The following is a 27,731-nucleotide window of genomic DNA, read 5'->3' on the forward strand; positions in this document are numbered from 1 at the left end:
GTGTTCCGGCAGTGTAGGGGGTCGTGCTGGGGGTGGTGTTTCAGGGTTTAGGGCATTGCAGTGGTGTTCGGGCAGTGTAGGGGATCGTGCTGTGGCTGGTGTTTCAGGGTTTAGGGCAGTGGTGCAGTGGTGTTCGGGCAGTGTAGGGGGTCTTGAAGGGGGTGGTGTTTCAGGTTTTAGGGCAGTGGTGTTCGGGCAGTGTAGGGTGTCTTGCTGTGGGTGGTTTTTCAGGGTTTAGGGCAGTGGTGTTTGGGCAGTGTAGGGGGTCTTGCTGGGGGTGGTGTTTCATGGTTTGGGGCAGTGCAGTGGTGTTCAGGCAGTGTAGGGTATCGTGCTGGGGCTGGTGTTGCAGGGTTTAAAGCAGTTCAGTGGTGTTTGGGGAGTGTAGGGGGTTGTGCTGGGGCTGGTGTTTCAGGGTTTAGGGCAGTGCAGTGGTGTTCGGGCATTGTAGGGGGTCATGCTGGGGGTGGTGTTTCAGGATTTAGGGCAGTGCAGAAGTGTTCGGGCAGTGTAGGGGATCGTGCTGGGGCTGGTGTTTCAGGGTTTAGGGTAGTGGTGCAGTGGTCTTCGGGCAGTGTAGGGGGTCTTGCAGGGGGTGGTGTTTCAGGGCTTAGGGCAGTGGTGATCGGGCAGTGTAGGGGGTCTTGCTGGGGTGGTGTTTCGGGGTATAGGGCAGTGTAGGGGGTCTTGCTGGGGGTGGTGTTTCAGGGTTTAGTGCAGCGGTGTTCGGGCAGCATAGGGGGTCATGCTGGAGTGGTGTTTCAGAGTTTAGGGCAGTGCAGTGGTGTTTGGGCAGTGTGGGGGGTCATGCTGGGGGTGGTGTTTCAGGGTTAAGGGCAGTGCAGTGGTGTTCGGGTAGTGTGGGGGGTCATGCTGGGGCTGGTGTTGCAGGGTTTAGGGCAGTGCTGGGGTGTTCAGGGAGTGTAGGGGGTCATGCTGGGGCTGCTGTTTCAGGGTTCTTCGGTAGTGCAGTGGTGTTGTGGCAGTGTAGGGGGTGTGCTGTGGCTGGTGTTTCAGGGTTTAGGGCAGTGCAGTGGTTTTTGGGCAGTGTAGGGGGTCTTGCTGGGGCTGGTGTTTCAGTGTTTAAGGCAGTGCAGTGGTGTTCCGGCAGTGTAGGGGGTCGTGCTGGGGGTGGTGTTTCAGGGTTTAGGGCATTGCAGTGGTGTTCGGGCAGTGTAGAGGGTCGTGCTGGGGGTGGTGTTTCAGGGTTTAGGGCAGTGGTGCAGTAGTGTTCGGGCAGTGTAAGGGGTCTTGAAGGGGGTGGTGTTTCAGGTTTTAGGGCAGTGGTGTTCGGGCAGTGTAGGGTGTCTTGCTGTGGGTGGTGTTTCAGGGTTTAGGGCAGTGGTGTTCGGGCAGTGTAGGGGTTCTTGCTGGGGGTGGTGTTTCATGGTTTACGGCAGTGCAGTGGTGTTCAGGCAGTGTAGGGTATTGTGCTGGGGCTGGTGTTGCAGGGTTTAGGGCAGTTCAGTGGTGTTCGGGGAAGTAGGGGGTCATGCTGGGGGTGGTGTTTCAGGATTTAGGGCAGTGCAGAAGTGTTCGGGCAGTGTAGGGGATCGTGCTGGGGCTGGTGTTTCAGGGTTTAGGGCAGTGGTGCAGTGGTGTTCGGGCAGTATAGGGGGTCGTGCTGGGGCTGGTGTTGCAGGGTTTAGGGCAGTTCAGTGGTGTTCGGGGAAGTAGGGGGTCATGCTGGGGGTGGTGTTTCAGGATTTAGGGCAGTGCAGAAGTGTTCGGGCAGTGTAGGGGATCGTGCTGGGGCTGGTGTTTCAGGGTTTAGGGCAGTGGTGCAGTGGTGTTCGGGCAGTATAGGGGGTCGTGCTGGGGCTGGTGTTTCAGGGTTTAGGGCAGTGCAGTGGTTTTTGGGCAGTGTAGGGGGTCTTGCTGGGGCTGGTGTTTCAGGGTTTAGGACAGTGCAGTGGTGTTCGGGCAGTGTAGGTGGTCGTGTTTGGGCTGGTATTTCAGGGTTTCGGGCAGTTCAGTGGTGTTCAGGCAGTGTAGGTGGTCGTGCTGGGGCTGGTGTTTCACGGTTTAGGGCAGAGCAGTGGTGTTCGGGCAGTGTAGGTGGTCATGCTGGGGCTGGTGTTTCAGGCTTTTTGGCAGTGAAGTGGTGTTCGGGCAGTTTAGGGGGTCATGCTGGGGCTGGTGTTTCAGGGTTTAGAGCAGAGCAGTGGTGTCCGGGCAGAATAGGAGGCGATGCTGGGGCTGGTGTTTCAGGGTTTAGTGCAGAGCAGTGGTATCTGGGCAGTGTAGGGGGTCGTGTTGGGGCTGGTGTTTCAGGGTTTAGAGCAGAGCAGTGGTGTCCGGGCAGTGTAGGGGTCGTGCTGGTGCTGGTGTTTCAGGGTTTAGGGCAAAGCACTGGTGTTCTGGCAGTGTAGGGGACGTGCTGGAGGTGGTGTTTCAGGGTTTAGGGCAGAGCAGTTGTGTTTGGGCAGTGCAGGGGGTCGTGCTGGGGGTGGTGTTTCAGTGTTTAGGGTAGAGCAGTGGTATCCAGGCAGTGTAGGGGGTCGTGCTGGGGCTGGTGTTTCAGGGTTTAGAGCAGAGCAGTGGTGTCTGGGCAGTGTAGGGGGTCGTGCTGGTGCTGGTGTTTCAGGGTTTACAGTAGTGCAGTGGTGTTGCGGCAGTGTAGGGGGTCGTGCTTGGGCTGGTGATGCAGGGTTTAGGGCAGTGCTGGGGTGTTCAGGGAGTGTTGGGGGTCAAGCTGGGGCTGGTGATGCAGGGTTTAGGGCAGTGCTGGGTTGTTCAGGGAGTGTAGGGGGTTGTGCTGGGGCTGGTGTTTCAGGGTTTAGGGCAGAGCAGTGGTGTTCGGGCAGTGTAGGTGGTTGTGCTGGGGCTGGTATTTCAGGGTTTAGGGCAGTTCAGTGGTGTTCAGGCAGTGTAGGTGGTCGTGCTGGGCTGGTGTTTCATGGTTTAGGGCAGAGCAGTGGTGTTCAGGCAGTGTAGGTGGTCATGCTGGGGCTGGTGTTTCAGGCTTTATGGCAGTGCAGTGGTGTTCGGGCAGTTTAGGGGTCATGCTGGGGCTGGTGTTTCAGGGTTTAGAGCAGAGCAGTGGTGTCCGGGCAGAATAGGAGGCGATGCTGGGGCTGGTGTTTTAGGGTTTAGAGCAGAGCAGTGGTGTCCGGGCAGTGTAGGGGGTCGTGCTGGTGCTGGTGTTTCAGGGTTTAGGGCAAAGCACTGGTGTTCGGGCAGTGTAGGGGACGTGCTGGAGGTGGTGTTTCAGGGTTTAGGGCAGTGCAGTGGTGTTCGGGCAGTGCAGGGGGTCGTGCTGGGGCTGGTGTTTCAGTGCTTAGGGCAGTGCAGTGGTGTTCAGGCAGTGTAGGGGGCCGTGCTGGGGGTGGTGTTTCAGTATTTAGGGTAGAGCAGTGGTGTCCAGACAGTGTAGGGGGTCGTGCTGGGGCTGGTGTTTCAGGGTTTAGAGCAGAGCAGTGGTGTCCGGGCAGTGTAGGGGGTCGTGCTGGTGCTGGTGTTTCAGGGTTTAGGGCAGGGCAGTGGTGTTCGGGCAGTGTTGTTGGTCGTTCTGGGGGTGGTGTTTCAGCATTTAGGGCAGTGCACTGTTGTTTGGGCAGAGTAGGGGGACGTGCTGGGGGTGGTGTTTCAGAGTTTAAGGCAGTGCAGTGGTGTTTGGGCAGTGTAGGGGGTCGTGCTCGGGCTGGTGATTCAGGGTTTAGGGCAGTGCAGTGGTGTTCCGGCAGTGTAGGGGGTCGTGCTGGGGCTGGTGTTTCAGGGTTTAAGGCAGTGCAGTGGTGTTCCGGCAGTGTAGGGGGTCATGCTGGGGGTGGTGTTTCAGGGTTTAGGGTATTGCAGTGGTGTTCGGGCAGTGTGGGGGATCGTGCTGTGGCTGGTGTTTCAGGGTTTAGGGCAGTGGTGCAGTGGTGTTCGGGCAGTGTAGGGGGTCTTGAAGGGGGTGGTGTTTTAGGTTTTAGGGCAGTGGTGTTCGGGCAGTGTAGGGTGTCTTGCTGTGGGTGGTGTTTCAGGGTTTAGGGCAGTGGTGTTCGGGCAGTGTAGGGGGTCGTGCTTGGGCTGGTGTTTTAGGGTTTACGGCAGTGCAGTGGTGTTCGGGAAGTGTAGGGGGCTGTGCTGGGGGTGGTGTTTCACGGTTTAGGGTAGTGCAGTGGTGTTCGGGCAGTGTGGGGGGTCAAGCTGGGGCTGGTGATGCAGGGTTTAGGGCAGTGATGGGGTGTTCAGGGCGTGTAGGGGGTCATGCTGGGGCTGGTGTTTCAGGGTTTACAGTAGTGCAGTGGTGTTGCGGCAGTGTAGGGGGTCATGCTTGGGCTGGTGATGCAGGGTTTAGGGCAGTGATGGGGTGTTCAGGGAGTCTAGGGGGTCAAGCTGGGGCTGGTGATGCAGGGTTTAGGGCAGTGCTGGGGTGTTCAGGGAGTGTAGGGGGTCGTGCTGGTGCTGGTATTTCAGGGTTTAGGGCAGAGCAGTGGTGTTCGGGCAGTATAGGGGGTCGTGCTGGGGGTGGTATTTCAGGGTTTAGGGCAGTGCAGTTTTGTTCGGGCAGTGTAGGTGGACGTTCTGGGGTGGTGTTTCAGGGTTTAGGGCAGAGCAGTGGTGTTCGGGCAGTGTAGTGGGTCATGCTGGGGGTGGTGTTTCAGGTTTTAGGGCAGTGCAGTGGTTTTCGGGCAGTGTAGGGGGTCATGCAGGGGGCGGTGTTTCAGGGTTTAGGGCAGTGCAGTGGTGTCCAGGCAGTGTAGGGGGTTGTGCTGGGGCTGGTGTTTCAGGGTTTAGGGCAGTGCAGTGTTGTTCAGGCAGTGTAGGGGGTTGTGCTGGGGCTGGTGTTTCAGGGTTTAGGGCAGTGCAGTGGTGTTCGGGCAGTGTAGGCGGCCGTGCTGGGGGTGGTGTTTCACGGTTTAGGATAGAGCAGTGGTGTCCGGGCAGTGTAGGGGGTCATGCTGGGGCTGGTGTTTCAGGGATTAGAGCAGAGCAGTGGTGTCCGGGCAGTGTTAGCGGTCTTGTAGGGGGTGGTGTTTCAGGGTTTAGGCCAGTGGTGTTCGGGCAGTGTAGGGGGTCTTGCTGGGTGTGGTGTTTCATGGTTTAGGGCAGTGCAGTGGTGTTCAGGCAGTGTAGGGTATCGTGCTGGGGCTGGTGTTGCAGGGTTTAGGGCAGTTCAGTGGTGTTCGGGGAGTGTAGGGGGTCGAGCTGGGGCTGGTGTTTCAGGGTTTAGGGCAGTGCAGTGATGTTCGGGCATTGTAGGGGGTCATGCTGGGGGTGGTGTTTCAGGATTTAGGGCAGTGCAAAAGTGTTCGGGCAGTGTAGGGGATCGTGCTTGGGCTGGTGTTTCAGGGTTTAGGGCAGTGGTGCAGTGGTGTTCGGGCAGTGTAGGGGGTCTTGCAGGGGGTGGTGTTTCAGGGCTTAGGGCAGTGGTGATCGGGCAGTGTAGGGGGTCTTGCTGGGGGAGGTGTTTCAGGGTATAGGGCAGTGTAGGGGGTCTTGCTGGGGGTGGTGTTTCAGGGTTTAGTGCAGCGGTGTTTGGGCAGCACAGGGGGTCATGCTGGGGTGGTGTTTCAGAGTTTAGGGCAGTGCAGTGGTGTTTGGGCAGTGTAGGGGGTCATGCTGGGGGTGGTGTTTCAGGGTATAGGGCAGTGCAGTGGCGTTTGGGCAGTGTGGGGGGTCATGTTGGGGGTGGTGTTTCAGGGTTAAGGGCAGTGCAGTGGTGTTCGGGCAGTGTGGGGGGTCATGCTGGGCTGGTGTTGCAGGGTTTAGGGCAGTGCTGGGGTGTTCAGGGAGTGTAGGGGGTCATGCTGGGGCTGCTGTTTCAGGGTTTTTCGGTAGTGCAGTGGTGTTGTGGCAGTGTAGGGGGTCGTGCTGGGGCTGGTGTTTCAGGGTTTAGGGCAGTGCAGTGGTTTTTGGGCAGTGTAGGGGGTCTTGCTGGGGCTGGTGTTTCAGAGTTTAAGGCAGTGCAGTGGTGTTTGGGCACTGTAGGGGGTCGTGCTGGGGCTGGTGATTCAGGGTTTAGGGCAGTGCAGTGGTGTTCCGGCAGTGTAGGGGGTCGTGCTGGGGCTGGTGTTTCAGGGTTTAAGGCAGTGCAGTGGTGTTCCGGCAGCGTAGGGGGTCGTGCTGGGGGTAGTGTTTCAGGGTTTAGGGCATTGCAGTGGTGTTCGGGCAGTGTAGGGGATCGTGCTGTGGCTGGTGTTTCAGGGTTTAGGGCAGTGGTGCAGTGGTGTTCGGGCAGTGTAGGGGGTCTTGAAGGGGGTGGTGTTTCAGGATTTAGGGCAGTGGTGTTCGGGCAGTGTAGGGTGTCTTGCTGTGAGTGGTGTTTCAGGGTTTAGGGCAGTGGTGTTCAGGCAGTGTAGGGGGTCTTGCTGGGGGTGGTGTTTCAGGATTTAGGGCAGTGGTGCTCGGGCAATGTAGGGGGTCTTGCTGGGGGTGGTGTTGCAGGGTATAGGGCAGTTCAGTGGTGTTCGGGGAGTGTAGGGGGTCGTGCTGGGGCTGGTGTTTCAGGGTTTAGGGCAGTGCAGTGGTGTTCGGGCATTGTAGGGGGTCATGCTGGGGGTGGTGTTTCAGGATTTAGGGCAGTGCAGAAGTGTTCGGGCAGTGTAGGGGATCGTGCTGGGGCTGGTGTTTCAGGGTTTAGGGCAGTGGTGCAGTGGTGTTCGGGAAGTGTAGGGGGTCTTGCAGGGGGTGGTGTTTCAGGGCTTAGGGCATTGGTGATCGGGCAGTGTAGGAGGTCTTGCTGGGGGTGGTGTTTCAGGATATAGGTCAGTGTAGGGGGTCTTGCTGGGGGTGGTGTTTCAGGATTTAGTGCAGCGGTGTTCGGGCAGCATAGGGAGTCATGCTGGGGTGGTGTTTCAGAGTTTAGTGCAGTGCAGTTGTGTTTGGGCAGTGTAGGGGGTCATGCTGGGGGTAGTGTTTCAGGGTATAGGGCAGTGCAGTGGTGTTCGGGCAGTGTGGGGGGTCATGCTGGGGGTGGTGTTTCAGGGTTAAGGGCAGTGCAGTGGTGTTCGGGCAGTGTGGGGGGTCATGCTGGGGCTGGTGTTGCAGGGTTTAGGGCAGTGCTGGGGTGTTCAGGGAGTGTAGGGGGTCATGCTGGGGCTGCTGTTTCAGGGTTTTTCGGTAGTGCAGTGGTGTTGTGGCAGTGTAGGGGGTCGTGCTGGGACTGGTGTTTCAGGGTTTAGGGAATTGCAGTGGTTTTTGGGCAGTGTAGGGGGTCTTGCTGGGGCTGGTGTTTCAGGGTTTAGGGCAGTGCAGTGGTGTTCGGGCAGTGTAGGTGGTCGTGTTGGGGCTGGTTTTTCAGGATTTCGGGCAGTTCAGTGGTGTTCAGGCAGTGTAGGTGGTCGTGCTGGGGCTGGTGTTTCATGGTTTAGGGCAGAGCAGTGGTGTTCGGGCAGTGTAGTTGGTCATGCTGGGGCTGGTGTTTCAGGCTTTATGGCAGTGCAGTGGTGTTCGGGCAGTTTAGGGGGGTCATGCTGGGGCTGGTGTTTCAGGGTTTAGAGCAGAGCAGTGGTGTCCGGGCAGAATAGGAGGCGATGCTGGGGCTGGTGTTCAGGGTTTAGGGCAGAGCAGTGGTATTTGGGCAGTGTAGGGGGTCGTGCTGGTGCTGGTGTTTCAGGGTTTAGGGCAAAGCACTGGTGTTCGGGCAGAGTAGGGGACGTGCTGGAGGTGGTGTTTCAGGGCTTAGGACAGAGCAGTTGTGTTCGGGCAGTGCAGGGGGTCGTGCTGGGGCTGGTGTTACAGTGTTTAGGGCAGTGCAGTGGTGTTCAGGCAGTGTAGGGGGCCGTGCTGGGGGTGGTGTTTCAGTGTTTATGGTAGAGCAGTGGTGTCCAGGCAGTGTAGGGGGTCGTGCTGGGGCTGGTGTTTCAGGGTTTAGAGCAGAGCAGTGGTGTCCGGGCAGTGTAGGGGGTCGTGCTGGTGCTGGTGTTTCAGGGTTTACAGTAGTGCAGTGGTGTTGCGGCAGTGTAGGGGGTCGTGCTTGGGCTGGTGATGCAGGGTTTAGGGCAGTGCTGGGGTGTTTAGGGAGTGTTGGGGGTCAAGCTGGGGCTGGTGATGCAGGGTTTAGGGCAGTGCTGGGGTGTTCAGGGAGTGTAGGGGGTCGTGCTGGTGCTGGTATTTCAGGGTTTAGGGCAGAGCAGTGGTGTTCGGGCAGTGTAGGGGGTCGTGCTGGGGGTGGTGTCTCAGGGTTTAGGGCAGTGCAGTTTTGTTCGGGCAGTGTAGGTGGACGTGCTGGGGGTGGTGTTTCATGGTTTAGAACAGAGCAGTGGTGTTCGGGCAGTGTAGTGGGTCATGCTGGGGGTGATGTTTCAGGTTTTAGGGCAGTGCAGTGTTTTTCGGGCAGTGTAGGGGGTCATGCAGGGGGTGGTGTTTCAGGGTTTATGGCAGTGCAGTGGTGTCTGGGCAGTGTAGGGGGTTGTGCTGGGGTGGTGTTTCAGGGTTTAGGGCAGTGCAGTGTTGTTCAGGCAGTGTAGGGGGTTGTGCTGGGGCTGGTGTTTCAGGGTTTAGGGCAGTGCAGTGGTGTTCGGGCAGTGTAGGCGGCCGTGCTGGGGGTGGTGTTTCACAGTTTAGGATAGAGCAGTGGTGTATGGGCAGTGTAGGGGGTCATGCTGGGGCTAGTGTTTCAGGGTTTAGAGCAGAGCAGTGGTGTCCGGGCAGTGTTGGCGGTCTTGTAGGGGGTGATGTTTCAGGGTTTTGAGCAGTGGTGTTCGGGCAGTGTAGGGGGTCTTACTGGGGGTGGTGTTTCAAGGTTTAGGGCAGTGGTGTTCGGGTAGTGTTGGGGGTCTTGCTGCGGGTGGTGTTTCAGGGTCTAGGGCAGTGTAGGGGGTCATGCTGGGGGTGGTGTTTCAGAGTTTAAGGCAGTGCAGTGGTGTTTGGGCAGTGTAGGGGGTCGTGCTGGGGCTGATGATTCAGGGTTTAGGGCAGTGCACTGGTGTTCCAGCAGTGTAGGGTTCGTGCTGGAGCTGGTGTTTCAGGGTTTAAGGCAGTGCAGTGGTGTTCCGGCAGTGTAGGGGGTCGTGCTGGGGGTGGTGTTTCAGGGTTTAGAGCATTGCAGTGGTGTTCGGGCAGTGTAGGGGATCGTGCTGTGGCTGGTGTTTCAGGGTTTAGGGCAGTGGTGCAGTGGTGTTCGGGCAGTGTAGGGGGTCTTGAAGGGGGTGGTGTTTCAGGGTTTAGGGCAGTGCAGTGGTGTTTGGGCAGTGTAGGGGTCGTGCTGGGGCTGGTGCTTCAGGGTTTAGGGCAGTTCAGTGGTGTTCGGGGAGTGTATGGGGTTGTGCTGGGGCTGGTGTTTCAGGGTTTAGGGCAGTGCAGTGGTGTTTGGGCATTGTAGGGGGTCATGCTGGGGGTGGTGTTTCAGGATTTAGGGCAGTGCAGAAGTGTTCGGGCAGTGTAGGGGCTCTTGCTGGGGCTGGTGTTTCAGGGTTTAGGGTAGTGGTGCAGTGGTGTTCGGGCAGTGTAGGGGGTCTTGCAGGGGGTGGTGTTTCAGGGCTTAGGGCAGTGGTGATCGGGCAGTGTAGGGGGTCTTGCTGGGGGTGGTGTTTCGGGGTATAGGGCAGTGTAGGGTGTCTTGCTGGGGGTGGTGTTTCAGGGTTTAGTGCAGCGGTGTTCGGGCAGCATAGGGGGTCATGCTGGGGTGGTGTTTCAGAGTTTAGGGCAGTGCAGTGGTGTTTGGGCAGTGTAGGGGGTCATGCTGGGGGTGGTGTTTCAGGGTATAGGGCAGTGCAGTGGTGTTCGGGCAGTGTGGGGGGTCATGCTGGGGGTGGTGTTTCAGGGTTAAGGGCAGTGCAGTGGTGTTCGGGTAGTGTGGGGGGTCATGCTGGGGCTGGTGTTGCAGGGTTTAGGGCAGTGCTGGGGTGTTCAGGGAGTGTAGGGGGTCATGCTGGGGCTGCTGTTTCAGGGGTCTTCGGTAGTGCAGTGGTGTTGTGGCAGTGTAGGGGGTGTGCTGGGGCTGGTGTTTCAGGGTTTAGGGCAGTGCAGTGGTTTTTGGGCAGTGTAGGGGGTCTTGCTGGGGCTGGTGTTTCAGAGTTTAAGGCAGTGCAGTGGTGTTTGGGCTGTGTAGGGGGTCGTACTCGGGATGGTGATTCAGGGTTTAGTGCAGTGCAGTGGTGTTCCGGCAGTGTAGGGGGTCGTGCTGGGGCTGGTGTTTCAGGGTTTAAGGCAGGGCAGTGGTGTTCCGGCAGTGTAGGGGGTCGTGCTGGGGCTGGTGTTTCAGGGTTTAAGGCAGGGCAGTGGTGTTCCGGCAGTGTAGGGGGTCGTGCTGGGGGTGGTGTTTCAGGGTTTAGGGCATTGCAGTGGTGTTCGGGCAGTGTAGGGGATCGTGCTGTGGCTGGTGTTTCAGGGTTTAGGGCAGTGGTGCAGTGGTGTTCGGGCAGTTTAAGTGGTCTTGAAGGGGGTGGTGTTTCAGGTTTTAGGGCAGTGGTGTTCGGGCAGTGTAGGGTGTCTTGCTGTGGGTGGTATTTCAGGGTTTAGGGCAGTGGTGTTCGGGCAGTGTAGGGGGTCTCACTGGGGGTGGTGTTTCATGGTTTAGGGCAGTGCAGTGGTGTTCAGGCAGTGTAGGGGATCATGCTGGGGCTGGTGTTTCAGGGTTTAGGGCAGTGGTGCAGTGGTGTTCCGGCAGTGTAGGGGGTCGTGTTGGGGCTGGTGTTGCAGGGTTTAGGGCAGTTCAGTGGTGTTCGGGGAAGTAGGGGGTCATGCTGGGGCTGGTGTTTCAGGGTTTAGGGCAGTGCAGTGGTGTTCGGGCATTGTAGGGGATCGTGCTGGGGCTGGTGTTTCAGGGTTTAGGGCAGTGGTGCAGTGGTGTTCCGGCAGTGTAGAGGGTCATGCTGGGGGTGGTGTTTCAGGGTTTAGGGCATTGCAGTGGTGTTCGGGCAGTGTAGGAGATCGTGCTGTGGCTGGTGTTTCATGGTTTAGGGCAGTGGTGCAGTGGTGTTCGGGCAGTGTAAGGGGTCTTGAAGGGGGTGGTGTTTCAGAGTTTAGGGCAGTGCAGTGGTGTTTGGGCAGTGTAGGGGGTCATGCTGGGGGTGGTGTTTCAGGGTATAGGGCAGTGCAGTGGCGTTCGGGCAGTGTGGGGGGTCATGTTGGGGGTGGTGTTTCAGGGTTAAGGGCAGTGCAGTGGTGTTCGGGCAGTGTGGGGGGTCATGCTGGGGCTGGTGTTGCAGGGTTTAGGGCAGTGCTGGGGTGTTCAGGGAGTGTAGGGGGTCATGCTGGGGCTGGTGTTTCAGGGTTTTTCGGTAGTGCAGTGGTGTTGTGGCAGTGTAGGGGGTCATGCTGGGGCTGGTGTTTCAGGGTTTAGGGCAGTGCAGTGGTTTTTGGGCAGTGTAGGGGGTCTTGCTGGGGCTGGTGTTTCAGAGTTTAAGGCAGTGCAGTGGTGTTTGGGCACTGTAGGGGGTCGTGCTGGGGCTGGTGATACAGGGTTTAGGGCAGTGCAGTGGTGTTCCGGCAGTGTAGGGGGTCGTGCTGGGGCTGGTGTTTCAGGGTTTAAGGCAGTGCAGTGGTGTTCCGGCAGTGTAGGGGGTCGTGCTGGGGGTGGTGTTTCAGGGTTTAGGGCATTGCAGTGGTGTTCGGGCAGTGTAGGGGATCGTGCTGTGGCTGGTGTTTCAGGGTTTAGGGCAGTGGTGCAGTGGTGTTCGGGCAGTGTAGGAGGTCTTGAAGGGGGTGGTGTTTCAGGTTTTAGGGCAGTTGTGTTCGGGCAGTGTAGGGTGTCTTGCTGTGAGTGGTGTTTCAGGGTTTAGGGCAGTGGTGTTCAGGCAGTGTAGGGGGTCTTGCTGGGGGTGGTGTTTCAGGATTTAGGGCAGTGGTGCTCGGGCAATGTAGGGGGTCTTGCTGGGGGTGGTGTTGCAGGGTATAGGGCAGTTCAGTGGTGTTCGGGGAGTGTAGGGGGTCGTGCTGGGGCTGGTGTTTCAGGGTTTAGGGCAGTGCAGTGGTGTTCGGGCATTGTAGGGGGTCATGCTGGGGGTGGTGTTTCAGGATTTAGGGCAGTGCAGAAGTGTTCGGGCAGTGTAGGGGATCGTGCTGGGGCTGGTGTTTCAGGGTTTAGGGCAGTGGTGCAGTGGTGTTCGGGAAGTGTAGGGGGTCTTGCAGGGGGTGGTGTTTCAGGGCTTAGGGCATTGGTGATCGGGCAGTGTAGGGGTCTTGCTGGGGGTGGTGTTTCAGGGTATAGGGTAGTGTAGGAGGTCTTGCTGGGGGTGGTGTTTCAGGATTTAGTGCAGCGGTGTTCGGGCAGCATAGGGGGTCATGCTGGGGTGGTGTTTCAGAGTTTAGTGCAGTGCAGTTGTGTTTGGGCAGTGTAGGGGGTCATGCTGGGGGTGGTGTTTCAGGGTATAGGGCAGTGCAGTGGTGTTCGGGCAGTGTGGGGGGTCATGCTGGGGGTGGTGTTTCAGGGTTAAGGGCAGTGCAGTGGTGTTCGGGCAGTGTGGGGGGTCATGCTGGGGCTGGTGTTGCAGGGTTTAGGGCAGTGCTGGGGTGTTCAGGGAGTGTAGGGGGTCATGCTGGGGCTGCTGTTTCAGGGTTTTTCGGTAGTGCAGTGGTGTTGTGGCAGTGTAGGGGGTCGTGCTGGGGCTGGTGTTTCAGGGTTTAGGGAATTGCAGTGGTTTTTGGGCAGTGTAGGGGGTCTTGCTGGGGCTGCTGTTTCAGGGTTTAGGGCAGTGCAGTGGTGTTCGGGCAGTGTAGATGGTCGTGTTGGGGCTGGTATTTAAGGGTTTCGGGCAGTTCAGTGGTGTTCAGGCAGTGTAGGTGGTCGTGCTGGGGCTGGTGTTTCATGGTTTAGGGCAGAGCAGTGGTGTTCGGGCAGTGTAGGTGGTCATGCTGGGGCTGGTGTTTCAGGCTTTATGGCAGTGCAGTGGTGTTCGGGCAGTTTAGGGGGGTCATGCTGGGGCTGGTGTTTCAGGGTTTAGAGCAGAGCAGTGGTGTCCGGGCAGAATAGGAGGCGATGCTGGGGCTGGTGTTCAGGGTTTAGGGCAGAGCAGTGGTATCTGGGCAGTGTAGGGGGTCGTGCTGGTGCTGGTGTTTCAGGGTTTAGGGCAAAGCACTGGTGTTCGGGCAGTGTAGGGGACGTGCTGGAGGTGGTGTTTCAGGGCTTAGGACAGAGCAGTTGTGTTCGGGCAGTGCAGGGGGTCGTGCTGGGGCTGGTGTTACAGTGTTTAGGGCAGTGCAGTGGATTTCAGGCAGTGTAGGGGGCCGTGCTGGGGGTGGTGTTTCAGTGTTTATGGTAGAGCAGTGGTGTCCAGGCAGTGTAGGGGGTCGTGCTGGGGCTGGTGTTTCAGGGTTTAGAGCAGAGCAGTGGTGTCCGGGCAGTGTAGGGGGTCGTGCTGGTGCTGGTGTTTCAGGGTTTACAGTAGTGCAGTGGTGTTGCGGCAGTTTAGGGGGTCGTGCTTGGGCTGGTGATGCAGGGTTTAGGGCAGTGCTGGGGTGTTTAGGGAGTGTTGGGGGTCAAGCTGGGGCTGGTGATGCAGGGTTTAGGGCAGTGCTGGGGTGTTCAGGGAGTGTAGGGGGTCGTGCTGGTGCTTGTATTTCAGGGTTTAGGGCAGAGCAGTGGTGTTCGGGCAGTGTAGGGGGTCGTGCTGGGGGTGGTGTCTCAGGGTTTAGGGCAGTGCAGTTTTGTTCGGGCAGTGTAGGTGGACGTGCTGGGGGTGGTGTTTCATGGTTTAGAACAGAGCAGTGGTGTTCGGGCAGTGTAGTGGGTCATGCTGGGGGTGATGTTTCAGGTTTTAGGGCAGTGCAGTGTTTTTCGGGCAGTGTAGGGGGTCATGCAGGGGATGGTGTTTCAGGGTTTATGGCAGTGCAGTGGTGTCTGGGCAGTGTAGGGGGTCGTGCTGGGGTGGTGTTTCAGGGTTTAGGGCAGTGCAGTGTTGTTCAGGCAGTGTAGGGGGTTGTGCTGGGGCTGGTGTTTCAGGGTTTAGGGCAGTGCAGTGGTGTTCGGGCAGTGTAGGCGGCCGTGCTGGGGGTGGTGTTTCACAGTTTAGGATAGAGCAGTGGTGTATGGGCAGTGTAGGGGGTCATGCTGGGGCTGGTGTTTCAGGGTTTAGAGCAGAGCAGTGGTGTCCGGGCAGTGTTGGCGGTCTTGTAGGGGGTGATGTTTCAGGGTTTAGAGCAGTGGTGTTCGGGCAGTGTAGGGGGTCTTGCTGGGGGTGGTGTTTCAAGGTTTAGGGCAGTGGTGTTCGGGTAGTGTTGGGGGTCTTGCTTCGGGTGGTGTTTCAGGGTCTAGGGCAGTGTAGGGGGTCATGCTGGGGGTGGTGTTTCAGAGTTTAAGGCAGTGCAGTGGTGTTTGGGCAGTGTAGGGGGTCGTGCTGGGGCTGATGATTCAGGGTTTAGGGCAGTGCACTGGTGTTCCAGCAGTGTAGGGTTCGTGCTGGAGCTGGTGTTTCAGGGTTTAAGGCAGTGCAGTGGTGTTCCGGCAGTGTAGGGGGTCGTGCTGGGGGTGGTGTTTCAGGGTTTAGAGCATTGCAGTGGTGTTCGGGCAGTGTAGTGGATCGTGCTGTGGCTGGTGTTTCAGGGTTTAGGGCAGTGGCGCAGTGGTGTTCGGGCAGTGTAGGGGGTCTTGAAGGGGGTGGTGTTTCAGGTTTTAGGGCAGTGGTGTTTGGGCAGTGTAGGGTGTCTTGCTGTGGGTGGTGTTTCAGGGTTTAGGGCAGTGGTGTTTGGGCAGTGTAGGGGGTCTTGCTGGGGGTGGTGTTTCATGGTTTCGGGCAGTGCAGTGGTGTTCAGGCAGTGTAGGGTATCGTGCTGGGGCTGGTGTTGCAGGGTTTAGGGCAGTTCAGTGGTGTTCGGGGAGTGTAGGGGGTTGTGCTGGGGCTGGTGTTTCAGGGTTTAGGGCAGTGCAGTGGTGTTCGGGCATTGTAGGGGGTCATGCTGGGGGTGGTGTTTCAGGATTTAGGGCAGTGCAGAAGTGTTCGGGCAGTGTAGGGGCTCTTGCTGGGGCTGGTGTTTCAGGGTTTAGGGTAGTGGTGCAGTGGTGTTCTGGCAGTGTAGGGGTCTTGCAGGGGGTGGTGTTTCAGGGCTTAGGGCAGTGGTGATCGGGCAGTGTAGGGGGTCTTGCTGGGGGTGGTGTTTCGGGGTATAGGGCAGTGTAGGGGGTCTTGCTGGGGGTGGTGTTTTAGGGTTTAGTGCAGCGGTGTTCGGGCAGCATAGGGGGTCATGCTGGGGTGGTGTTTCAGAGTTTAGGGCAGTGCAGTGGTGTTTGGGCAGTGTAGGGGGTCATGCTGGGGGTGGTGTTTCAGGGTATAGGGCAGTGCAGTGGTGTTCGGGCAGTGTGGGGGGTCATGCTGGGGGTGGTGTTTCAGGGTTAAGGGCAGTGCAGTGGTGTTCGGGTAGTGTGGGGGGTCATGCTGGGGCTGGTGTTGCAGGGTTTAGGGCAGTGCTGGGGTGTTCAGGGAGTGTAGGGGGTCATGCTGGGGCTGCTGTTTCAGGGGTCTTCGGTAGTGCAGTGGTGTTGTGACAGTGTAGGGGGTGTGCTGGGGCTGGTGTTTCAGGGTTTAGGGCAGTGCAGTGGTTTTTGGGCAGTGTAGGGGGTCTTGCTGGGGCTGGTGTTTCAGAGTTTAAGGCAGTGCAGTGGTGTTTGGGCTGTGTAGGGGGTCGTACTCGGGCTGGTGATTCAGGGTTTAGTGCAGTGCAGTGGTGTTCCGGCAGTGTAGGGGGTCGTGCTGGGGCTGGTGTTTCAGGGTTTAAGGCAGGGCAGTGGTGTTCCGGCAGTGTAGGGGGTCGTGCTGGGGGTGGTGTTTCAGGGTTTAGGGCATTGCAGTGGTGTTCGGGCAGTGTAGGGGATCGTGCTGTGGCTGGTGTTTCAGGGTTTAGGGCAGTGGTGCAGTGGTGTTCGGGCAGTGTAAGTGGTCTTGAAGGGGGTGGTGTTTCAGGTTTTAGGGCAGTGGTGTTCGGGCAGTGTAGGGTGTCTTGCTGTGGGTGGTGTTTCAGGGTTTAGGGCAGTGGTGTTCGGGCAGTGTAGGGGGTCTCGCTGGGGGTGGTGTTTCATGGTTTAGGGCAGTGCAGTGGTGTTCAGGCAGTGTAGGGGATCGTGCTGGGGCTGGTGTTTCAGGGTTTAGGGCAGTGGTGCAGTGGTGTTCCGGCAGTGTAGGGGGTCGTGTTGGGGCTGGTGTTGTAGGGTTTAGGGCAGTGCAGTGGTGTTCGGGGAAGTAGGGGGTCATGCTGGGGCTGGTGTTTCAGGGTTTAGGGCAGTGCAGTGGTGTTCGGGCATTGTAGGGGATCGTGCTGGGGCTGGTGTTTCAGGGTTTAGGGCAGTGGTGCAGTGGTGTTCCGGCAGTGTAGGGGGTCGTGTTGGGGCTGGTGTTTCAGGGTTTAAGGCAGTGCAGTGGTGTTCCGGCAGTGTAGAGGGTCGTGCTGGGGGTGGTGTTTCAGGGTTTAGGGCATTGCAGTGGTGTTCGGGCAGTGAAGGGGATCGTGCTGTGGCTGGTGTTTCATGGTTTAGGGCAGTGGTGCAGTGGTGTTCGGGCAGTGTAAGGGGTCTTGAAGGGGGTGGTGTTTCAGGTTTTAGGGCAGTGGTGTTCGGGCAGTGTAGGGTGTCTTGCTGTGGGTGGTGTTTCAGGGTTTAGGGCAGTGGTGTTCGGGCAGTGTAGGGGGTCTTGCTGGGGGTGGTGTTTCATTGTTTAGGGCAGTGCAGTGTTGTTCAGGCAGTGTAGGGTATCGTGCTGGGGCTGGTGTTGCAGGGTTTAGGGCAGTTCAGTGGTGTTCGGGGAAGTAGGGGGTCATGCTGGGGCTGGTGTTTCAGGGTTTAGGGCAGTGCAGTGGTGTTCGGGCATTGTAGGGGGTCGTACTCGGGCTGGTGATTCAGGGTTTAGGGCAGTGCAGTGGTGTTCCGGCAGTGTAGGGGGTCGTTCTGGGGCTGGTGTTTCAGGGTTTAAGGCAGTGCAGTGGAGTTCCGGCAGTGTAGGGGGTCGTGCTGGGGGTGGTGTTTCAGGGTTTAGGGCATTGCAGTGGTGTTCGGGCAGTGTAGGGGATCGTGCTGTGGCTGGTGTTTCAGGGTTTAGGGCAGTGGTGCAGTGGTGTTCGGGCAGTGTAAGGGGTCTTGAAGGGGGTGGTGTTTCAGGTTTTAGGGCAGTGGTGTTCGGGCAGTGTAGCGTGTCTTGCTGTGGGTGGTGTTTCAGGGTTTAGGGCAGTGGTGTTCGGGCAGTGTAGGGGGTCTTGCTGGGGGTGGTGTTTCATGGTTTAGGGCAGTGCAGTGGTGTTCAGGCAGTGTAGGGTATCGTGCTGGGGCTGGTGTTGCAGGGTTTAGGGCAGTTCAGTGGTGTTCGGGGAAGTAGGGGGTCATGCTGGGGCTGGTGTTTCAGGGTTTAGGGCAGTGCAGTGGTGTTCAGGCAGTGTAGGGTATCGTGCTGGGGCTGGTGTTGCAGGGTTTAGGGCAGTTCAGTGGTGTTCGGGGAAGTAGGGGGTCATGCTGGGGGTGGTGTTTCAGGATTTAGGGCAGTGCAGAAGTGTTCGGGCAGTGTAGGGGATTGTGCTGGGGCTGGTGTTTCAGGGTTTAGGGCAGTGGTGCAGTGGTGTTCGGGCAGTGTAGGGGGTCTTGCAGGGGGTGGTGTTTCAGGGCTTAGGGCAGTGGTGATCGGGCAGTGTAGGGGTCTTGCTGGGGGTGGTGTTTCAGGGTATAGGGCAGTGTAGGGGGTCTTGCTGGGGCTGGTGTTTCAGGGTTTAGTGCAGCGGTGTTCGGGCAGCATAGGGGGTCATGCTGGGGTGGTGTTTCAGAGATTAGGGCAGTGCAGTGGTGTTTGGGAAGTGTAGGGGGTCATGCTGGGGGTGGTGTTTCAGGGTATAGGGCAGTGCAGTGGTGTTCGGGCAGTGTGGGGGGTCATGCTGGGGCTGGTGTTGCAGGGTTTAGGGCAGTGCTGGGGTGTTCAGGGAGTGTAGGGGGTCATGGTGGGGCTGCTGTTTCAGGGTTTTTCGGTAGTGCAGTGGTGTTGTGGCAGTGTAGGGGGTCGTGCTGGAGCTGGTGTTTCAGGGTTTAGGGCAGTGCAGTGGTTTTTGGGCAGTGTAGGGGGTCTTGCTGAAGCTGGTGTTTCAGGGTTTAGGACAGTGCAGTGGTGTTCGGGCAGTGTAGGTGGTCGTGTTTGGGCTGGTATTTCAGGGTTTCGGGCAGTTCAGTGGTGTTCAGGCAGTATAGGTGGTCGTGCTGGGGCTGGTGTTTCACGGTTTAGGGCAGAGCAGTGGTGTTCGGGCAGTGTAGGTGGTCATGCTGGGGCTGGTGTTTCAGGCTTTATGGCAGTGCAGTGTTGTTCGGGCAGTTTAGGGGGTCATGCTGGGGCTGGTTTTTCAGGGTTTAGAGCAGAGCAGTGGTGTCCGGGCAGAATAAGAGGCGATGCTGGGGCTGGTGGTTCAGGGTTTAGTGCAGAGCAGTGGTATCTGGGCAGTGTAGGGGGTCGTGTTGGGGCTGGTGTTTCAGGGTTTAGAGCAGAGCAGTGTTGTCCGGGCAGTGTAGGGGGTCGTGCTGGTGCTGGTGTTTCAGGGTTTAGGGCAAAGCACTGGTGTTCTGGCAGTGTAGGGGACGTGCTGGATGTGTTGTTTCAGGGTTTAGGGCAGAGCAGTGGTTTTTGGGCAGTGTAGGGGGTCTTGCTGGAGCTGGTGTTTCAGGGTTTAGGACAGTGCAGTGGTGTTCGGGCAGTGTAGGTGGTCGTGTTTGGGCTGGTATTTCAGGGTTTCGGGCAGTTCAGTGGTGTTCAGGCAGTGTAGGTGGTCGTGCTGGGGCTGGTGTTTCACGGTTTAGGGCAGAGCAGTGGTATTCGGGCAGTGTAGGTGGTCATGCTGGGGCTAGTGTTTCAGGCTTTATGGCAGTGCAGTGGTGTTCGGGCAGTTTAGGGGGTCATGCTGGGGCTGGTTTTTCAGGGTTTAGAGCAGAGCAGTGGTGTCCGGGCAGAATAGGAGGCGATGCTGGGGCTGGTGTTTCAGGGTTTAGTGCAGAGCAGTGGTATCTGGGCAGTGTAGGGGGTCGTGCTGGGGCTGGTGTTTCAGGGTTTAGAGCAGAGCAGTGGTGTCCGGGCAGTGTAGGGGGTCATGCTGGTGCTGGTGTTTCAGGGTTTAGGGCAAAGCACTGGTGTTCTGGCAGTGTAGGGGACGTGCTGGAGGTGGTGTTTCAGGGTTTAGGGCAGAGCAGTTGTGTTCGGGCAGTGCAGGGGGTCGTGCTGGGGGTGGTGTTTCAGTGTTTAGGGTAGAGCAGTGGTATCCAGGCAGTGTAGGGAGTCGTGCTGGGGCTGGTGTTTCAGGGTTTAGAGCAGAGCAGTGGTGTCCGGGCAGTGTAGGGGGTCGTGCTGGTGCTGGTGTTTCAGGGTTTACAGTAGTGCAGTGGTGTTGCGGCAGTGTAGGGGGTCGTGCTTGGGCTGGTGATGCAGGGTTTAGGGCAGTGCTGGGGTGTTCAGGGAGTGTTGGGGGTCAAGCTGGGGCTGGTGATGCAGGGTTTAGAGCAGTGCTGGGGTGTTCAGGGAGTGTAGGGGGTCGTGCTGGTGCTGGTATTTCAGGGTTTAGGGCAGAGCAGTGGTGTTCGGGCAGTGTAGGGGGTCGTGCTGGGGGTGGTGTTTCAGGGTTTAGGGCAGTGCAGTTTTGTTCGGGCAGTGTAGGTGGACGTGCTGGGGGTGGTGTTTCATGGTTTAGGGCAGAGCAGTGGTGTTCGGGCAGTGTAGTGGGTCATGCTGGGGGTGGTGTTTCAGGTTTTAGGGCAGTGCAGTGGTTTTCGGGCAGTGTAGGGGGTCATGCAGGGGGTGGTGTTTCATGGTTTAGGGCAGTGCAGTGGTGTTCGGGCAGTGTAGGTGGTCGTGCTGGGGCTGGTATTTCAGGGTTTAGGGCAGTTCAGTGGTGTTCAGGCAGTGTAGGTGGTCGTGCTGGGCTGGTGTTTCACGGTTTAGGGCAGAGCAGTGGTGTTCAGGCAGTGTAGGTGGTCATGCTGGGGCTGGTGTTTCAGGCTTTATGGCAGTGCAGTGGTGTTTGGGCAGTTTAGGGGGTCATGCTGGGGCTGGTGTTTCAGGGTTTAGAGCAGAGCAGTTGTGTCCGGGCAGAATAGGAGGCGATGCTGGGGCTGGTGTTTTAGGGTTTAGAGCAGAGCTTTGTTGTCCGGGCAGTGTAGGGGGTCGTGCTGGTGCTGGTGTTTCAGGGTTTAGGGCAAAGCACTGGTGTTCGGGCAGTGTAGGGGACGTGCTGGAGGTGGTGTTTCAGGGTTTAGGGCAGTGCAGTGGTGTTCGGGCAGTGCAGGGGGTCGTGCTGGGGCTGGTGTTTCAGTGTTTAGGGCAGTGCAGTGGTGTTCAGGCAGTGTAGGGGGCTGTGCTTGGGGTGGTGTTTCAGTATTTAGGGTAGAGCAGTGGTGTCCAGGCAGTGTAGGGGGTCGTGCTGGGGCTGGTGTTTCAGGGTTTAGAGCAGAGCAGTGGTGTCCGGGCAGTGTAGGGGGTCGTGCTGGTGCTGGTGTTTCAGGGTTTAGGGCAGGGCAGTGGTGTCCGGGCAGTGTAGGGGGTCGTGCTGGTGCTGGTGTTTCAGGGTTTACAGTAGTGCAGTGGTGTTGCGGCAGTGTAGGGGGTCGTGCTTGGGCTGGTGATGCAGGGTTTAGGGCAGTGCTGGGGTGTTCAGGGAGTGTTGGGGGTCAAGCTGGGGCTGGTGATGCAGGGTTTAGAGCAGTGCTGGGGTGTTCAGGGAGTGTAGGGGGTCGTGCTGGTGCTGGTATTTCAGGGTTTAGGGCAGAGCAGTGGTGTTCGGGCAGTGTAGGGGGTCGTGCTGGGGGTGGTGTTTCAGGGTTTAGGGCAGTGCAGTTTTGTTCGGGCAGTGTAAGTGGACGTGCTGGGGGTGGTGTTTCATGGTTTAGGGCAGAGCAGTGGTGTTCGGGCAGTGTAGTGGGTCATGCTGGGGGTGGTGTTTCAGGTTTTAGGGCAGTGCAGTGGTTTTCGGGCAGTGTAGGGGGTCATGCAGGGGGTGGTGTTTCATGGTTTAGGGCAGTGCAGTGGTGTTCGGGCAGTGTAGGTGGTCGTGCTGGGGCTGGTATTTCAGGGTTTAGGGCAGTTCAGTGGTGTTCAGGCAGTGTAGGTGGTCGTGCTGGGCTGGTGTTTCACGGTTTAGGGCAGAGCAGTGGTGTTCAGGCAGTGTAGGTGGTCATGCTGGGGCTGGTGTTTCAGGCTTTATGGCAGTGCAGTGGTGTTTGGGCAGTTTAGGGGGTCATGCTGGGGCTGGTGTTTCAGGGTTTAGAGCAGAGCAGTTGTGTCCGGGCAGAATAGGAGGCGATGCTGGGGCTGGTGTTTTAGGGTTTAGAGCAGAGCAGTGGTGTCCGGGCAGTGTAGGGGGTCGTGCTGGTGCTGGTGTTTCAGGGTTTAGGGCAAAGCACTGGTGTTCGGGCAGTGTAGGGGACGTGCTGGAGGTGGTGTTTCAGGGTTTAGGGCAGTGCAGTGGTGTTCGGGCAGTGCAGGGGGTCGTGCTGGGGCTGGTGTTTCAGTGTTTAGGGCAGTGCAGTGGTGTTCAGGCAGTGTAGGGGGCTGTGCTTGGGGTGGTGTTTCAGTATTTAGGGTAGAGCAGTGGTGTCCAGGCAGTGTAGGGGGTCGTGCTGGGGCTGGTGTTTCAGGGTTTAGAGCAGAGCAGTGGTGTCCGGGCAGTGTAGGGGGTCGTGCTGGTGCTGGTGTTTCAGGGTTTAGGGCAGGGCAGTGGTGTTCGGGCAGTGTTGTTGGTCGTGCTGGGGGTGGTGAATCAGCATTTAGGGCAGTGCACTGTTGTTTGAGCAGAGTAGGGGGACGTGCTGAGGGTGGTGTTTCAGAGTTTAAGGCAGTGCAGTGGTGTTTGGGCAGTGTAGGGGGTCATGCTCGGGCTGGTGATTCAGGGTTTAGGGCAGTGCAGTGGTGTTCCGGCAGTGTAGGGGGTCGTGCTGGGGCTGGTGTTTCAGGGTTTAAGGCAGTGCAGTGGTGTTCCGGCAGTGTAGGGGGTCGTGCTGGGGGTGGTGTTTCAGGGTTTAGGGTATTGCAGTGGTGTTCGGGCAGTGTAGGGGATCGTGCTGTGGCTGGTGTTTCAGGGTTTAGAGCAGTGGTGCAGTGGTGTTCGGGCAGTGTAGTGGGTCTTGAAGGGGGTGGTGTTTCAGGTTTTAGGGCAGTGGTGTTCGGGCAGTGTAGGGTGTCTTGCTGTGGGTGGTGTTTCAGGGTTTAGGGCAGTGGTGTTCGGGCAGTGTAGGGGGTCTTGCTGGGGGTGGTGTTTCATGGTTTAGGGCAGTGCAGTGGTGTTCAGGCAGTGTAGGGTATCGTTCTGGGGCTGGTGTTACAGGGTTTAGGGCAGTTCAGTGGTGTTCGGGGAGTGTAGGGGGTCATGCTGGGGCAGGTGTTTCAGGGTTTAGGGCAGTGCAGTGGTGTTCGGGCATTGTAGGGGGTCATGCTGGGGGTGGTGTCTCAGGATTTATGGCAGTGCAGAAGTGTTCGGGCAGTGTAGGGGATCGTGCTGGGGCTGGTGTTTCAGGGTTTAGGGCAGTGGTGCAGTGGTGTTCGGGCAGTGTAGGGGGTCTTGCAGGGGGTGGTGTGTCAGGGCTTAGGGCAGTGGTGATCGGGCCGTGTAGGGGGTCTTGCTGGGGGTGGTGTTTCAGGGTATAGGGCAGTGTAGGGGGTCTTGCTGGGGCTGGTGTTTCAGGGTTTAGTGCAGCGGTGTTCGGGCACCATAGGGGGTCACGCTGGGGTGGTGTTTCAGTGATTAGGGCAGTGCAGTGGTGTTTGGGCAGTGTAGGGGGTCATGCTGGGGGTGGTGTTTCAGGGTATAGGGCAGTGCAGTGGTGTTCGGGCAGTGTGGGGGGTCATGCTGGGGGTGGTGTTTCAGGGTTAAGGGCAGTGCAGTGGTGTTCGGGCAGTTTGGGGGGTCATGCTGGGGCTGGTGTTGCAGGGTTTAGGGCAGTTCTGGGGTGTTCAGGGAGTGTAGGGGGTCATGCTGGGGCTGCTGTTTTAGGGTTTTTCGGTAGTGCAGTGGTGTTGTGGCAGTGTAGGGTGTCGTGCTGGGGCTGGTGTTTCAGGGTTTAGAGCAGAGCAGTGGTGTCCGGGCAAAATAGGAGGCGATGCTGGGGCTGGTGTTTCAGGGTTTAGAGCAGAGCAGTGGTGTCCGGGCAGTGTAGGGGGTCGTGCTGGAGCTGGTGTTTCAGGGTTTAGGGCAAAGCACTGGTGTTCGGGCAGTGTAGGGGACGTGCTGGAGGTGGTGTTTCAGGGTTTAGAGCAGAGCAGTGGTGTTCGGGCAGTGCAGGGGGTCGTGCTGGGGCTGGTGTTTCAGTGTTTAGGGCAGTGCAGTGGTGTTCAGTCAGTGTAGGGGGCCGTGCTGGGGGTGGTGTTTCAGTGTTTAGGGTAGAGCAGTGGTGTCCAGGCAGTGTAGGGGGTCGTGCTGGGGCTGGTGTTTCAGGGTTTAGAGCAGAGCAGTGGTGTCCGGGCCGTGTAGGGGATCGTGCTGGTGCTAGTGTTTCAGGGTTTAGGGCAGGGCAGTGGTGTTCGGGGCAGTGTTGTTGGTCGTGCTGGGGTTGGTGTTTCATCGTTTAGGGCAGTGCACTGTTGTTTGGGCAGAGTAAGGGGACGTGCTGGGGGTGGTGTTTCAGGGTTTAGGGCAGAGCAGTGGTGTTCGGGCAGTGTAGTGGGTCGTGCTGGGGGTGGTGTTTCAGGTTTTAGGGCAGTGCAGTGGTTTTCGGGCAGTGTAGGGGGTCATGCAGGGGGCGGTGTTTCAGGGTTTAGGGCAGTGCAGTGGTGTTTGGCCAGTGCAGGGGGTCGTGCTGTGGCTGGTGTTTCAGGGTTTAGGGCAGTGCAGTGGCGTTTGGGGAGTGTAGGGGGTCGTGCTGGGGCTGGTGTTTCAGGGTTTAGGGCAGTGCAGTGGTGTTCGGGCAGTGTAGGGGGCCGTGCTGGGGGTGGTGTTTCAGGGTTTAGGGTAGAGCAGTGGTGTCCGGGCAGTGTAGGGGTTCATGCTGGGGCTGGTGTTTCAGGGTTTAGAGAAGAGCAGTGGTGTCTGGGCAGTGTAGCGGGTCTTGCAGGGGCTGGTGTTTCAGGGTTTAGGGCAGTGGTGTTCAGGCAGTGTAGGGGGTCTTGCTGGGGGTGGTGTTTCAGGATTTAGGGCAGTGGTGCTCGGGCAATGTAGGGGGTCTTGCTGGGGGTGGTGTTTCAGGGTTTAGGGCAGTGCAGTGGTGTTTGGGCAGTGTAGGGGGCCATGCTGGGCGTTGTGTTTAAGGGTTTGGGCAGTGCAGTGGTGTTCGGGCAGTGTGGGGGGTCATGCTGGGAGTGATGTTTCAGGGTTTAGGGTAGTGCAGTGGTGTTCGGGCAGTGTGGGGGGTCAAGCTGGGGTTGGTGATGCAGGGTTTACGGTAGCGCAGTGGTGTTGCAGCAGTGTAGGTGGTCGTGCTGGGGCTGGTGTTTCAGGGTTTAGGGCAGTGCAGTGATGTTCGGTCAGTGTAGGTGGTCGTGCTGGGGCTGGTGTTTCAGGGTTTAGGGCAGTGCAATGGTGTTTGGGCAGTGTAGGGGTCGTGCTGGGGCTGGTGTTTCAGGGTTTAGAGCAGAGCAGTGTTGTCCGGGCAGTGTAGGGGGTCGTGCTGGTGCTGGTGTTTCAGGGTTTAGGGCAAAGCACTGGTGTTCTGGCAGTGTAGGGGACGTGCTGGAGGTGTTGTTTCAGGGTTTAGGGCAGTGCAGTGGTTTTTGGGCAGTGTAGGGGGTCTTGCTGGAGCTGGTGTTTCAGGGTTTAGGACAGTGCAGTGGTGTTCGGGCAGTGTAGGTGGTCGTGTTTGGGCTGGTATTTCAGGGTTTCGGGCAGTTCAGTGGTGTTCAGGCAGTGTAGGTGGTCGTGCTGGGGCTGGTGTTTCACGGTTTAGGGCAGAGCAGTGGTGTTCGGGCAGTGTAGGTGGTCATGCTGGGGCTAGTGTTTCAGGCTTTATGGCAGTGCAGTGGTGTTCGGGCAGTTTAGGGGGTCATGCTGGGGCTGGTTTTTCAGGGTTTAGAGCAGAGCAGTGGTGTCCGGGCAGAATAGGAGGCGATGCTGGGGCTGGTGTTTCAGGGTTTAGTGCAGAGCAGTGGTATCTGGGCAGTGTAGGGGGTCGTGTTGGGGCTGGTGTTTCAGGGTTTAGAGCAGAGCAGTGGTGTCCGGGCAGTGTAGGGGGTCGTGCTGGTGCTGGTGTTTCAGGGTTTAGGGCAAAGCACTGGTGTTCTGGCAGTGTAGGGGACGTGCTGGAGGTGGTGTTTCAGGGTTTAGGGCAGAGCAGTTGTGTTCGGGCAGTGCAGGGGGTCGTGCTGGGGGTGGTGTTTCAGTGTTTAGGGTAGAGCAGTGGTATCCAGGCAGTGTAGGTAGTCGTGCTGGGGCTGGTGTTTCAGGGTTTAGAGCAGAGCAGTGGTGTCCGGGCAGTGTAGGGGGTCGTGCTGGTGCTGGTGTTTCAGGGTTTACAGTAGTGCAGTGGTGTTGCGGCAGTGTAGGGGGTCGTGCTTGGGCTGGTGATGCAGGGTTTAGGGCAGTGCTGGGGTGTTCAGGGAGTGTTGGGGGTCAAGCTGGGGCTGGTGATGCAGGGTTTAGAGCAGTGCTGGGGTGTTCAGGGAGTGTAGGGGGTCGTGCTGGTGCTGGTATTTCAGGGTTTAGGGCAGAGCAGTGGTGTTCGGGCAGTGTAGGGGGTCGTGCTGGGGGTGGTGTTTCAGGGTTTAGGGCAGTGCAGTTTTGTTCGGGCAGTGTAGGTGGAAGTGCTGGGGGTGGTGTTTCATGGTTTAGGGCAGAGCAGTGGTGTTCGGGCAGTGTAGTGGGTCATGCTGGGGGTGGTGTTTCAGGTTTTAGGGCAGTGCAGTGGTTTTCGGGCAGTGTAGGGGGTCATGCAGGGGGTGGTGTTTCATGGTTTAGGGCAGTGCAGTGGTGTTCGGGCAGTGTAGGTGGTCGTGCTGGGGCTGGTATTTCAGGGTTTAGGGCAGTTCAGTGGTGTTCAGGCAGTGTAGGTGGTCGTGCTGGGCTGGTGTTTCACGGTTTAGGGCAGAGCAGTGGTGTTCAGGCAGTGTAGGTGGTCATGCTGGGGCTGGTGTTTCAGGCTTTATGGCAGTGCAGTGGTGTTTGGGCAGTTTAGGGGGTCATGCTGGGGCTGGTGTTTCAGGGTTTAGAGCAGAGCAGTTGTGTCCGGGCAGAATAGGAGGCGATGCTGGGGCTGGTGTTTTAGGGTTTAGAGCAGAGCAGTGGTGTCCGGGCAGTGTAGGGGGTCGTGCTGGTGCTGGTGTTTCAGGGTTTAGGGCAAAGCACTGGTGTTCGGGCAGTGTAGGGGACGTGCTGGAGGTGGTGTTTCAGGGTTTAGGGCAGTGCAGTGGTGTTCGGGCAGTGCAGGGGGTCGTGCTGGGGCTGGTGTTTCAGTGTTTAGGGCAGTGCAGTGGTGTTCAGGCAGTGCAGGGGGCTGTGCTTGGGGTGGTGTTTCAGTATTTAGGGTAGAGCAGTGGTGTCCAGGCAGTGTAGGGGGTCGTGCTGGGGCTGGTGTTTCAGGGTTTAGAGCAGAGCAGTGGTGTCCGGGCAGTGTAGGGGGTCGTGCTGGTGCTGGTGTTTCAGGGTTTAGGGCAGGGCAGTGGTGTTCGGGCAGTGTTGTTGGTCGTGCTGGGGGTGGTGTTTCAGCATTTAGGGCAGTGCACTGTTGTTTGAGCAGAGTAGGGGGACGTGCTGAGGGTGGTGTTTCAGAGTTTAAGGCAGTGCAGTGGTGTTTGGGCAGTGTAGGGGGTCATGCTCGGGCTGGTGATTCAGGGTTTAGGGCAGTGCAGTGGTGTTCCGGCAGTGTAGGGGGTCGTGCTGGGGCTGGTGTTTCAGGGTTTAAGGCAGTGCAGTGGTGTTCCGGCAGTGTAGGGGGTCGTGCTGGGGGTGGTGTTTCAGGGTTTAGGGTATTGCAGTGGTGTTCGGGCAGTGTAGGGGATCGTGCTGTGGCTGGTGTTTCAGGGTTTAGAGCAGTGGTGCAGTGGTGTTCGGGCAGTGTAGTGGGTCTTGAAGGGGGTGGTGTTTCAGGTTTTAGGGCAGTGGTGTTCGGGCAGTGTAGGGTGTCTTGCTGTGGGTGGTGTTTCAGGGTTTAGGGCAGTGGTGTTCGGGCAGTGTAGGGGGTCTTGCTGGGGGTGGTGTTTCATGGTTTAGGGCAGTGCAGTGGTGTTCAGGCAGTGTAGGGTATCGTTCTGGGGCTGGTGTTGCAGGGTTTAGGGCAGTTCAGTGGTGTTCGGAGAGTGTAGGGGGTCATGCTGGGGCAGGTGTTTCAGGGTTTAGGGCAGTGCAGTGGTGTTCGGGCATTGTAGGGGGTCATGCTGGGGGTGGTGTCTCAGGATTTATGGCAGTGCAGAAGTGTTCGGGCAGTGTAGGGGATCGTGCTGGGGCTGGTGTTTCAGGGTTTAGGGCAGTGGTGCAGTGGTGTTCGGGCAGTGTAGGGGGTCTTGCAGGGGGTGGTGTGTCAGGGCTTAGGGCAGTGGTGATCGGGCCGTGTAGGGGGTCTTGCTGGGGGTGGTGTTTCAGGGTATAGGGCAGTGTAGGGGGTCTTGCTGGGGCTGGTGTTTCAGGGTTTAGTGCAGCGGTGTTCGGGCACCATAGGGGGTCACGCTGGGGTGGTGTTTCAGTGATTAGGGCAGTGCAGTGGTGTTTGGGCAGTGTAGGGGGTCATGCTGGGGGTGGTGTTTTAGGGTATAGGGCAGTGCAGTGGTGTTCGGGCAGTGTGGGGGGTCATGCTGGGGGTGGTGTTTCAGGGTTAAGGGCAGTGCAGTGGTGTTCGGGCAGTGTGGGGGGTCATGCTGGGGCTGGTGTTGCAGGGTTTAGGGCAGTTCTGGGGTGTTCAGGGAGTGTAGGGGGTCATGCTGGGGCTGCTGTTTTAGGGTTTTTCGGTAGTGCAGTGGTGTTGTGGCAGTGTAGGGTGTCGTGCTGGGGCTGGTGTTTCAGGGTTT

This window comes from Triturus cristatus, chromosome 1_2 (genome assembly GCF_964204655.1).
Source record: "Triturus cristatus chromosome 1_2, aTriCri1.1, whole genome shotgun sequence".
Lineage (NCBI taxonomy): Eukaryota > Metazoa > Chordata > Amphibia > Caudata > Salamandridae > Triturus > Triturus cristatus.